Source organism: Ctenopharyngodon idella, chromosome 1 (assembly GCF_019924925.1).
Source record: "Ctenopharyngodon idella isolate HZGC_01 chromosome 1, HZGC01, whole genome shotgun sequence".
NCBI classification, from domain to species: domain Eukaryota; kingdom Metazoa; phylum Chordata; class Actinopteri; order Cypriniformes; family Xenocyprididae; genus Ctenopharyngodon; species Ctenopharyngodon idella.
The window spans coordinates 35,250,226-35,264,178 of record NC_067220.1 but is presented as its reverse complement, the minus strand read 5'-3'; the positions used below and the strand labels follow the sequence as shown (position 1 = coordinate 35,264,178).

General features: G+C 36.1%; 1 long non-coding RNA gene across 1 annotated transcript in view; it reads right to left on the bottom strand.

Moving 5' to 3' along the window:
* Window positions 1-13,065, bottom strand: part of LOC127511204 (uncharacterized) — a 46,992-nt gene extending 33,927 nt beyond the window's left edge. Inside the window, exon 1 of the long non-coding RNA XR_007929881.1 lies at window positions 12,876-13,065. This is a non-coding gene — a long non-coding RNA (uncharacterized LOC127511204). The remainder of the gene's footprint in view (window positions 1-12,875) is intronic.
* Window positions 13,066-13,953: the final 888 nt, after the last annotated feature.

Below are 13,953 nucleotides of genomic sequence, written 5' to 3'. Positions count from 1 at the left end.
CAAAGCGGCATTACGTCATCAAAGTGCGGACTCAGAGGAAGACCATGAGGGTTTAGGGTGCCATTTGGGACAGGGCCTATGTTAAGAATAAAACGACAGGTCATGCAAAAAGTTCGGGGGATGAATTTACGTTTTATTGGTTGTGTGCCTATTCAGAAATTGACATTCAAAAATGATCCTACCCTGATAATTATTCCCCTATATTAAAATGTATTGTCATACTGTAACTGTGTACAGTATGTTCAGGCATGTTGTAGGTCGCAGTTCATTATTGCCTCTATTGCATTTAACTGAGATCAATCTGAATGCCTTACACATTATTCAACTCACAATGAGTAAAAATTATTCAAGGATGCAGGGTGCAGTTATGAATGTGTTTGAGGGTGCTTTGTTGTGTGTTGTGAGTGAACTTAAACCCATTGGCACCAGCTGATAATACAAACATCTAGCAACAGATTTAATTATGACAGAAATATAGAAAGAAAAAAAACACATCTGCTTTTCTCAATGTAAGGTCCTTAAATTTAAAGCATTCCTATATGGCATTCTTTAACTATAACTCCCCAGTTTTTACGGGGCCTTGACACCTGAACGTCTCATAAGAGATTATGCATTTTTTCTCTCTGACAGCCAAGGCCATCATTCCAATACAGTAGAATTCTGTAATTCTGTAATTCTTTCAGATTTTGGCTTTAAAAGAGTAATGTGGAAACTGAAGGGCAAAAGGCATGACGGGCCACACAAAGACTGGTCTAGAGAGAGATAGAAATGGCTTAAAGGATGAAGTCACCAGATTTATCTGTGTATTTGTATGTTTATGTGGGAGTGAACAAGCACACGCTAGTGTGTGAACTCGTCTGTTGAAACTGCCAGTTCAGACGCAGATTCTTGGTAATACTGGAGCCCCCCACAACCCCCTAACCATGCTGAGCTGTGGGAAAATACTTCAGATGTCACCAGTGCACAACCTCTTTCCCCTTTCTTTTCCAGAGGAAAGCATCGGCCAAGATAATAAACATCCTGAAGTTTGGGCCTGCAGAAAACACAACGGCGAACTGGCTTTGGGCTCAACTGTCCAATGATATTGTATAGATGATGCTGAAATCATGATGAGACTACTTGGTTCTCTGAGGATCTCCAGACAGACAGAGTTGACAGGAGCATGTTTAATGGTCCTCTCCATATCAGCAATCAATCTTACTGCAATTTCATCTGACCACCTGTGGAAATTTTAATGCATTGTATTTAGTTAGCATTCGGACAGTTTGTTGATCTTGATAAATTAGACTAAGTTTTTTTTAGTGGTACGGCCAAAAGAAATACTGTTCATAAATTGAAACGGCCTTGCAACACCAGCGGTTTTGTTCTTTTCTGTCATTCAGAGAGGGTTGTGATTGTTCAAGAGGTTATATTCTTAAAAATCACCTCATTACTAATTCAAGTCAGTTAAGCAATATAAAACTGATATAAAGTTTCCACTGAGGATTTTGCTAAATAATAGGAAAAATTTTTTTGGCTTTCATAATTTTTTTTTTTTACAAATACAAGTTAAAATTGTAAATGTAATTCTAAATTATATATATATATATATATTCAGCAATGATGTATTAAATTGATCAAAATTTACAGTAAAGACATTTAAATTGTTACAACAGATTTCTTTTCGTCATGATTCGTCTATTCATCAACAAATTCTGAAAAAAAAAGTTTTACAGTTTCCACAAAAAAATCAGCACAACTATTTTCAACATTGATAAAAATAGCCTAGTGGTTAGTGCACCGACGTATGGCGCAAATGCGTTCACGCATTTCGATTCCTGTCTCAAGGTCCTTTGCCAATCCTGCCCCCCTCTCTGCCCAATGCTTTCCTGTCTGCTCTCTACTGTCCTCTCCAAATAAAGGCACAAAAAGCCCATTAAAAAAAATAAATAAATAAAAATAACATTAAATAAATCATTATATTAGAATCATTTCTGAAGGATCATGTGACACTAAAAACTAGAGTAATGATGCTGAGAATTCAGCTTTGGCATCTCAGGAATAATATATATATATATATATATATATATATATATAAACCAAAATTTATTCAGACACCTTGAACATTTCATTCATTATTACAGTTTATGCACTATTGTTTAAAAAAAATGGTAATAAAATATGACAAAATCTCAGAGTTAAACTGTGTCAGAAAAAAATAATCTTAATTATGTCAGATAACACTTAAGCAAAACATGGTCAGGTCAAAGTGTCTGAATAATTTTTGGTTCCAAATTTTTAGCAATTTTACTGGTAGTCCACTGTATGAAGAATTTTTGAGTATAATATGTCACAGTTTACTTTATTTTGCTATCCTCACTTACATAAATGAACTATAGTGTCCTGCACCCACTAGAAAAAAAAATAACAAAAATATAAAAAATGTCTGAATAATTTTTGGTTTGACTGTATATATATATATATATATATATATAACAGAAAGAAACAGTTATTGTAAATTGCAATACTTCACAATATTGCTGTTTTAAAGCATTTTGATGAAATAAATGTAGCCTTGGTAAGCATAAGAGACTTCTTTCAAGAATATTAAAAAAATCCAATCGACCTTAAACTTTGAATGTTAGTTAGTTGATTATGGACTTATTATTATTATTATTATTATTATTAGTATTATTTACAACAAATAACTTGACTAATTTTTTACTGTTATGATGATGTGGTTACTTCCCAGTCATAATGTTCTTTTGCCCTGTGTCACATTTTAATCCAAAACAAATGAGTTTAATTAATGCAGTGGTCTTACCATCAGGTCACAGGAGCCGCCACTGTAACGTATCACATGTCACAACATGCCAAAGCACAGTGTGCAAAAGCAATCCATCATAATGAACAATGGCCTTGAGCAGAGTCTAGAGCTTAACCAGAAATCCTTTCAGGAGCTTTCTGCATATGTTTAGAGGAAATCTTAGCCATGCCCACGGCCTGATTTAATTACAGAGACTTTCTGGTTTGGAAATCCTAGTACAGTGCAGGCGAATCCTCAGAGCATAAAATAATTTTACATTCTGATTAAAGAAATTAATGAGATTTTTATGATCCTCTACTGATGCACTCTATTTACTATTTAGACACAATAGACATATTTTCTCTCAGGTCTTACAGGAGGTTATTTACTGTTTTAGTACTAAAGTCTAGCATTTCTTTAATGTATAAGTTATTGGCAAGAAGTTACAGGAGTAGTTCAACCAAAATGAAAATCCTGTCATCACTTACTCACCAGTTGTGTGGTTCCAAACCCATATAATTTAATTTTTTTCAATGGAACACAAAAGGAGATTGTACTAGTTGTACAAACAGATTGTACTGTTTTCTATGTAGCCTAATTAGTCCCCAAGGGCACTGAAGTTTCATGTTTCAAAAAAAAAGACACAAAAGAAGCATTAAAGTCTGAACAGACAGAAATTTTAATGTAAGTTCTCCCCTTCTGAACACCTTCTTTAAGTCAGTGGTTGTATTAGAAACCATGCACTTATAGTGCACTATTTGAGGGGACAGCCATTTGTTGTGGTGTCCGAAACCACAATGGATATTATCAAGTGCACTCATTAAATCCATTAAGGCACCTCAATAACGAGTGACCAACTGTTGTACGCTATTAGCATATATTAGTGCATGACTCGTTTTCATTCACTTGTTCAGTAGAGAATAGTGAATGAGGGAATAGGGGGTGGTTTCAGATACAGCCAATGAGTTGAACTCGATAACAAAATCAATTGGATTCGGCTGACTGAATCATTCAGACCAGCTTGATTAACTAAATCAAATGATTTATTTAAAAAATCAGACACAAAAGAACAATTTTATTTCAAGTAATGAAAAAGATAAGTCAAGGTTTTAGTTTAGGTTGGAGTCGATAGACTCATGGGCAGTGCTCTGATGTGTAGCACAATTGCGCTTCGGGTGACCCGAGTTTGAGTGCTGATGTAGTGCAGAATTCTGTGACCCCCTGAATTAGCTCAATACAGCGCCTTATAGGGTCACAGAATTTGGCACAACACCGGCTTGCAGACCTTTCCCGATCCCGTCCCACTAGTTTTAGGTAATGATAATAATCCTGCTATGAAGACTTGGAATATGGTGCATATGGACCACGTTTATTGTGCTTTTGAGACCTATTTGTAGCTTGAAAGCCATAATCCTCATTGATCTTAAAGGGATAGTTCACCTAAAAAAAGAAATCTGTCATCATTTACTCACCCTCAAGTTGTTCCAAACCTGTATGAATTTCTTTCTTCTGCTGAACACAAAAGAAGATAGTATGGGTATGGGTAACCAAACAGTTGGTGGGTCCCATTGACTTTCATAGTATGGAAAAAAAAAAGTACTATGGAAGTCAGTGGGGTCCATCAACTGTTTGGTTACCCATATTCAAAATATTTTCTTTGTGTCCAGCAGAAGAAAGAAATTCATACAGGTTTGGAACAACTTGAGGGTGAGTAAATGATAACAGAATTATCCCTTAATTGAAAAAGAAACCAGTAGTGTCATATGGGTTTGAAACAACATGAGGGCACATATTGACTAATCATCAAATAATCAAAGGCAGTTGTATAACAGTAACATGTTACTAAGGGGGCGTTCTTGAACCACCATACAAATAACAAAGTGGATATGTTGTTCTCATTGTGCAGGTTTGGGAAGGAACTGTGAAAAAGAAGGACCAGGTGGCAATCAATTAACTAGGGTATGGATATGACATCCATAAACCTCAACACTTTCCCCAATACACTAGGGAACCCAAAGCTGTATTTATGGCAGCACTGACAAGGCAAAATTAGCATCAGGTGTGCCTCATCATGCACCGCCAGCAACGTTCAGTTTTCATGTCCTGCATCCTGTTATGAGCCTGGATGATGATGATAAGAGGATTGGTAGATCCTCTGTCACGAAGAGTAATTGTTTGTACACCGGTCAGAGAGGACTGACTTCATATTTATGGATAAACATTATTAGGAGCAAGTAAAGAGTTGGGGGTGGTTACATTTAATTCACTCATAATAATTTGTTCGACTTTGTGTGTCGACTGTGTGATATTTTTTTGTGCTGGTTAAAAGAAAGCATCTACAACCATATTTTGTTAAGGATAAAATTGAATGCAGGAACATATCATTAAAGTCATTACTTTTCCATTTGGAGGAAAAATACTACTAATGGAGTCTGGTGGATATAATAGAGTGTCTCTGTCTCTAAACAAACTCTATAGGTACTGTAGAGTTTATTGTAGAGATCTGACACCATCGACAAGCAAGCTGAGTTGAAAGTTGGGTATACTGATGAGATAAGAAATGAGTCTAATTAAGGTGGGAAAGAGAGAGACTAGAGTAGAGATATAGAAATAGAGAGTGCAAAATGAAAAGGTAGCAGATGGAGATAGTCTTTCAAAGCAGATGGGATGAAACTACACAAACAGAGGGTAATGATTGAAGAGACAGAAGGGGATTCACAGAAGCAATTACACAATCTACAATATTTAGTTTGCTTGTTTGTTTGTTGTTTGTTATAAAAAACAGACAAAATGAGAAAGTTGTTGTTGCGAAAATTACCACCAAAACAGCTACGGCTTAATACTTTAAAATCCTAATGAATTAATATGGAAATTTCTTCAAATACATTAGGAATCTTTCTGTAATTTTATTCGTTTATTTATTCATTTTTGTATTTATTTAACTCGAACAGACATCAATGCCAAGGTCATGGGTTTGATTCCTAGGTAATGCATGTTTTGTGAATTTTGAAAGAGGCATTTTAGTGTCAGCATTTATGAACCTGAGAAGAGGATAAGTAGAAAATAAAATAAGAGTCTGTCATTCTCTGCAGCATTATTCCTAAACATCTAGGATATAATATGAGATACAGATCAGGAAAATCAAAATTAGAGATTACAGATAAGGAAAAATTACAGATTACAGGAAAATAATTCTAAAACATATTCAGAAGCACGTAACTGTTATAATTAATTACCCTTTTCAGTTAAAACTAGATATAGATTGAACAGAAGATGCTCAGTTTATGTTTAAAAAGTCAGGGTATAAAGCACAACTATGAAATGCAAGTGAATATTTTTTTTTTTTTTTTTCAACGTTGAAGAAAAAATAAATAAATAAATAAAATGGATGAACACAATGTACACTGATTGTATAGATGTGAAAGTCATGACTTCCAGAAACACAAAGAGGCTCAAGCCCAACTGAGAAACTCAGAGTACTTGCCAGAAAACAACTCCCAAAATCAGATCTGGCCTGCAGCTCAATTGTCTAATGGACATATTGCAGGTCCTGGCAACAAATGGCTCATGATTGAAGCAAAGTAACAATTTTTATCCAATGTGACTTGTGAAAGAATTTTTTAAAGTAGTTCTCCCACCAACCTGGGGTTAAGTGTATTGCTCTAAAGTTTGATGGCGATAACTAGGATAACCATCTAGGTGACTCTCCAGGTCAAAGGTCAGCCCCAGTGAGCCTTGACCACTTAAGGTTTTTAAAATCTTATCAGATTTTCAAAATGTGAGAGACCACAAACATGACAATAAAATAATAATAATAATAATAGATTAAACAGTTTTGTTCCTATAGTGTGAAGATTAGAAATAGAAAAAGTAAGTACTAATATTTATGGATCAAGTCCTGACGAAAAAGCTGCATGGATTGGATCTTCAAATTAGATTAGAGTTAGGCAGGTCATTCCACCAGCAGGGAACAGACAAGGAAAAAGTCAGTGAGAGTGATTTTGTGCCTCTTTAGGATGGCACCACAAGGCCTGTACAAGAGAGCATTACAATAGTCCAGTCTGGATAGAACAAGAGCTTGGACGAGAAGTTGTGTAGAATGCTCCAATAGGAAGGGTATCTTCAATCTTCCTAATGTTGTATAAGGCAAATCTGCAAGACCGGGCTGTTGTAGTAATATGGTCTGTGAAGCTTAAATGATCATCAATCACAACTCCGAGGTTCCTGTCTGTCCTGGAAGGAGTTATGGTTGACGAACCTAGTTAAATGGAGAGGGTGTGATGAAGTGTTGGGTTGACCGAGATCACAAACAGTTCTGTCTTTGCAAGGTTGATTTGAAGGTGGTGGTCCTTCATCCAAGCAGAAATGTCTGTCAGGCAGGCAGTGCGAGCAGCTACAGTCTAATCATCTGGTTGGAATGAGAGGTAGAGTTGTGTGTCATCAGCATAGCAGTGATAGGAAAAACCACATTTCTGAATGACAGATCCCAGTGATGACATGTAGATGGAGAAGAGCAGTGGTCCAAGCACTGAGCCCTGAGGTACCGCAGTAGCAAGATGTTGCGACTTCACCCCTCCAAGACACCCTGAAGGACCTACCTGAGAGGTAAGACTTGAGCCACTGGAGTGCTGTTCCTGAGATGCCCTTTGCCATGAGGCTTGACAGGAGGATCTGGTGGTTAACTGTGTAAAAAGCAACAGACAGATCCGGCAAGATGAGTACTGATGATTTGGAAGCTGCTTTTGCCAGTCTCAGGGCTGCAGTAACTGAGAGCAGGACAGTTTTAGTTGAGTGGCCACTCTTGAAGCCAGACTGGTTGTTGTCAAGGAGGTTGTTCTATGTGAGATAAGTAGACAGTTGGTTGAACACAACTCTCTCAAGTGTCTTCGCAATGAATGGAAGAAGGGATACCGGTCTATAGTTTTCTAAAAGTGCTGGATTCAGATTGGATTCGATTCAATTCGATTCGATTTTTTCGTGACTTGAAAGGGGAGTCTTTCTAGGCCCCTAATGAAATTAGTGGCATTGACCATGTGAACTCCTTCATACAAAAGGTCAGATTTCCCTTGCTTCCACTGACCCACACAAAATGCTTTCTGGAACATTCTCAAATAATTTTTCAGCTTTGAAGCTATATAGGACACTTGTAAAAGCTAAACTATTATATGAAATATTGTTCCATAAATGTTGCCAAAATGTATACGTTTAATCCATGCATTTTAATTGTACAATATTTATAGTAAGTTCAACCTATTAGTATACTGAAGACTGTTCTCCTTCTCCCCTCAACTTTCCAGCAATGGTTCGAATATGACAAGAAACATTTGATTTTAATGTTGCAGAGAAGGGACTACTCTGCAAATCCAAGCCCACCAGTGGTGTTATTCTATTCCCTCGGTAGTTACCATGACAACCAGGCCTTTTCACAAGCCCGGATACTCATTGACTTGCCCAGAAGCCACTTAATTCTGGAATCAGGACAAATGGCAACGATTAGCCCAAATCTGTGTCTGAAAAGAGCTAGCGCAGGCTTCTTTCCTGTACTTGACCTCTTACGTAGCTGTGGTTTGTGCAGACTCATGTTGTGGCTAGATGAGGCAACAAACATTGAGCATGAGACTGAGGTGTGGTTGGATAACCTGATCTTAGATCAACATAAAACCTTAGACTAGCTGAGCATTGGCACTGCACAGTGTCATTAATGGTACAGGAATATGAGAATGTGGCTGCAAATGTAGTTTCTGGGATTAATACACCAATCAGTCATGGTTCTGACGTGCTGGTGCATTTGACTGCATATAGTGACCCCTCAGGGTGTTTAGTTTTTCTGTGCTGCCCTATGAAATTTAGTTTTTAAGCTATTTGTTTAGGATTTCCAAATTGGCTTGAAACCAGTATGCTGTTACAGAATCAGGCGATTGTTAATAATATAGAGGCTTTCATGAAAACAGATGCAAGAGGATGTTTTTTTGTTTTTGTTTTTTTTTTTCTCCCTGCTAATGTTAATACCTGGCATACAGTACATGTATAAATACTGGGACATGAAATAATACATTATTTTTACAACAAGATAAAAAAAACAATATTACAGTAATATTACTAAGCTATCTATTTCTATACAAAGGCTGCTTAATAGATTTTATTATTATTATTATTATTTAGAAAGGAGTCTCTTATTGTTCACCAAGGCTGCATTTATTTGATCAAAAATACAGTAAAACAGTTTTACTATATGAAAAAATATTACGATTTAAAATAACTGTTTTCTATTTTAATATACAGTATTTTAAAATGAAATTTATTCCAGTGATGGCAAAGCTGAATTTTCAGCATCATAACGCCAGTCTTCAGTGTCACATGATCCTTCAGAAATCATTCTAATATGCTGATTTGGTACTCAGTTATTATCAAATATTATTGGTGCTCAATTAATAATAATGGTTCTAATGGTTATCAATGTTGGCAACAGTTTTTGCTGCTTAATATTTTTGTGGAAACCATGATACATTTTTTTTTTCTTCTCAGGATTCTTTGATGAATAGAAAGTTCAAAAGAACAGCATTTATTTGAAATAAAACATTATAAATGTCTTTACTGACACTTTTGATTAATTTAATGTGTCATTTCTGAATAAAAGTACTTTCTCTCATTTAATAAATCTTACCTACCCCACATTTTTGAATGGTAGACTGGAGTAATGGCTCCTGCATTGTTTAAATATATTTCATCTGGTTTATCATTAAAATGAATGAACGGGGAATAAATCTAAATAATTTGTTCTGTCTATACATTCTGCACAGCTGAAAGTTGTATCAAGATTTCTGCAGACTTGTCTTGTGCCGTCAGTCACCTTAGATCAACATAAGTCAATGCTGTCTGATCAGAATAAAAGTGATGATTTTACCCTTAGAAATTCAGCACACAGAAACATTGATGCTTGATGGGTTGGTATAATAATGTGTTGAAAGCCTTGAACTTCTGCCATCACAATCTCCACTTTCATCCCTCTAGTCCTTTTACGGTTTTTCACAGCGTCCTTCTGGATTTCTTTTCATGTCTTAATTTCATGAGCTCAGCATACAAAATATGTTAAATACTGTGCATAATTTCTGAAGGCCTATTCTTGACAAACTCCAAAGTTTCAAAAATGACTACTCCAGCATTTGGGCACCTTTCTATATGGAGTGGTGAATGCTGTCATAATAACGGACAATTTAGATCAGTGATACTTTTTCAATTACGGGGTGCCAAAATCTAGATATCCTTTCTTTTCTTTGGCACATAACGTTGGTGGTGCCATTGGAGATACTTGTACATTGACTGCAAATATTAAATAATATTAGAGCTCTATGCCAAGAATTAATAAGACAGAATGCTGAGACCACGACATGATCTAAGCCTTCAGTATGCCATATTTCCACATGATACCTCCATAATTAAGTATGCTGATGGAAGTCTGGAAAGAGCACAGAGCATCCATTAAAGTGGTATTCTGGGATGAATACAACTTCAAATTGAAGTGTGTAATTTTTGGATGTTAAAATACTTTTCTGATCCCATGCAGCTTAATATGCAGAGACAACTGTAAGTGAGCCGTTGGTCAGTTAATTTCAGAAAATTATGTAAATACTGTGGAACAATAAACATTTCTTGTTCATATGAGCATCCAGACTTGGCCGGCACACAAACTTCGGCTGAACCAATGGCATCAGTTTGGGACTATCTGTTTAATTTACTCATACCTAATGGGGACCTAATTTGTAACTAATGCCGCTTTCGGAACAGAAATTATACATTTCACCTTTAAGCTCTATCACAAACACCTGTAGCTATGTTTTCATCTACAGTTGTGAATTAAACCTAGAATATCACATAAAACATTTACAAATAAAGCACTCACTGTGTGTGAAATCGAATACTTCCTATACTATACTGTAGCATGCGAAAAACAGTACTCCAACAGAGAGGGGCGTAACCATCATTTCAGAAGTGAGGGGGACAGAAATGTTGGGTGTAATACCAGTTTTTACACAGCAAAATCCCCAGAGTTAAATTAACTCTGCTCAGAGTACATATGGTCCCTCTCTAAATAGTGTTAAAATAACACTGAAGCACAGTTAAAGTTAATGAGATAATTAAGCAATTAATTCAGTGATGATTGAGTATTAGTGATGAACACCTGCTGTTAACAAGCAGAATCACTGAAGAAAAGAGTACAACTGACTACAGTCACAGCAGATGAAAACAACTGAAGATAAAAATCGTTTAATCTCTCAAGATCTGATTAAAAGATCTGATTCACTTATTACTAACCAGATTGACTTTATTTCTGTCACACGTCTAAGGAAGTTCTTATTGAGAATTTATTGAGAAGTTCTTATTGAGGTTTAGATGTTGGTGTTTTGTACTTAGAGAAGTTATGAATGGCAGTGAAGCGACGCAACTGACGCTGGTAGGTCACATGACAGTAACAACATGGCGGATGTAGTACATCTGAATTTCATACCACCCACATTCATACTATAAAGAACATGCTTACTTTTTAACGGTTGCGAAATAAATTCAAATTCAAATGTAGTACCTATTCAAACATCGGCGAATGTTTCCATCCCACAAGAGAGCAAAATTTACACTTTCTGTGAAACTGGCGCAACATATCAGTAATAAAATAAATTATTAGCTTTAGAACACATTGTAAAGAACAGAATGAACTTAAAGTAATTAACTTTCATTGTAAGAGCAGCTTGGTCATTCTGCTATAAATAACTCCTTTTGTTTTCCACAGATGAAAGAAAGTCAAATGGTTTTGATGACAGAATTTTGCATTGAATTATTGCAATTCTTTCTAAAAAGAGATGAAACAAGTTTAAGAATTATAACCTAAAACAGACCTTGACATTTTCTGTAAATGACATTTATATGGATATAAAACACATCCATTTTCACCAATGAACTTCATAAATTAGTTTGTTATGCTTCTGATTAAACAGAAAGAATAACAGATTTAATTTGTGTCAGTGGTAATCAAGTCTGAATCAAATCCAGAAACATGTTACCCACAAGCTATTAACAAAAAGATCATTTTAATAATAATAACATGGGCCTTGAAACTAGAAACATTAAAAAAAAAAAAAAAAACCTTAGGGGTGATATTGAACCAAAAAACAAAACTGTCTTGGAGCAAATTATATCAACCACTTTTTCAGATCTTTGTGATATTTCAACGGCAGGCCTCTGGAGAGTCAAATGCTCAGCCTCCAGGGAAGCAAGCAGGTCTAATTACACTGATGGAAAAATAGAGGGAATGGCATTTGTTGAATAGAATAGAGAACAATCACTAACCAGGAAATGTTACAGCATGAGTAAAAAGACAGGCAGAACAGGCTCTCCTGTCAGAGCGTGATTGATATGTTTGTTCTTCCCGCCTGTGCTCCAATCAATGATGAATATGACATTCTGGAGAACAGGGTGCACTTTCAGGCATTATACTTGGGCGTCCATCAAAAGTGATGGAGCAACATCCCTCACAATGAAACTCATGTATCAGTGATGTTTTATGAATATTGAGTAGAGAGCACTTTCAGAGCTCAGGAAATAGACTAATTTTAGAGAGTATTTTTAGACTGTAAATGTGGAATGGGGAGGAAGCCTCTAATTGCTCCTTTGCTCATTAGAAAGTGTATGCTGGTCTGTTGCATGTGTCAAATTGTTACTACAAACATGATGTTGTTTCACCTATTAGCGAATGCCAAATTGTGTACAAGCTGAACAAATAACTTGTGAGCTAAAGTCTGCACTATGTCCTTGTTTTTGCTTAATTGCAAAATGTAATTTGTGTGAAAATGTTGCTTGGTGGTCACAGATTAAAGATCATACAGTAGGCTATGTGTGAATGCGTTGGTGCTGAAGAGAGACATGATAAAAGGAGGGGAAAAAATTACTTATGCACTGAATAGTGTAGGCCTGCTTTTACTTAATTACAAAGAAAAAAATCACACTTTCATTTTCACAAGTCTTCCTTTCTTCACTGCTTCATTTTCATTTCTTTATTGAAATTATAAATGTTAGTATAAATGAAATTCAAACTTACTGCATCCCACGTTACTACTTGGCGTCAGTTGCGTCACTTCACTGCTGTTCATAAATCCTGTCCCGTGGCCTCTTGGGATGGTAAAGTGTCCATCGAATGCAATGGAATCGCTGCACTGCATAAGTGTAAATCTATGTGACAGTCTATTAACTTTTCTTCTTGTTTTCTTCAAAACAGAAAGTTCCATCGTAATGACGTGCTCTGGCCCGGAACGTTAAGTGCAATGTGAGTGCAGGCCAGCGGGGGAGGGGGACAATCACACTCGTGCTCGGTACAAGGCAACCGTGCCTAGTACAGCGATATCTCTTCTCTGATGATGTGTTCACTAGCGTGGACAATCTGTCACTCACATGAGATCACAGCAATAGCAAACCACAACCATCCAATCAATTCCTGGTGGACAAAATCAAGTCCGACCTTGTTCAGAGCCGGATCACTTGGATATACATTACAATAGGGAAGACAAGATTACCGAAATTTCCACTTCCTACCGACTTCAATTATTTCATTAAAGGGTTTGTTCACCCAAAAATGAAAATTCTGTCATTAATTAATCACCCTCATGTCCTTCCAAACCCATAAGACCTTCATTCATCTTCAGAATACAAATTAAGATATTTTTGATAAATTTGATGGCTCAGTGAGGCCTGCATTGACAGCAAGATAATTATCAGATGCCCAGAAAGCTACTAAAGACATATTTAAAACAGTTCATGTGACTACAGTTGTTCAACCTTAATGTTATAAAGTGACGAGAATACTTTTTGTGCGCCAAAAAAACAAAATAACGACTTTATTCAACAATATCTAGTGATAGGCAATTTCAAAACACTGCTTCATGAAGCTTCGAAGCTTTACGAATCTTTTGTTTCAAATCAGTGGTTCGGAGTGCGTATCAAACTGCCAAAGTCACATGATTTCAGTAAACGAGGCTTCGTTACATCATAAGTGTTTCGAAATGTTTCGAAATTTCTACGGTTCATGTGACTTTGGCAGTTTGATACACGCCCCGAACCTCTGATTTGAAACAAAAGATTCATGAAGCAGTGTTTTGAAATCGCCATCACTAGATATTATT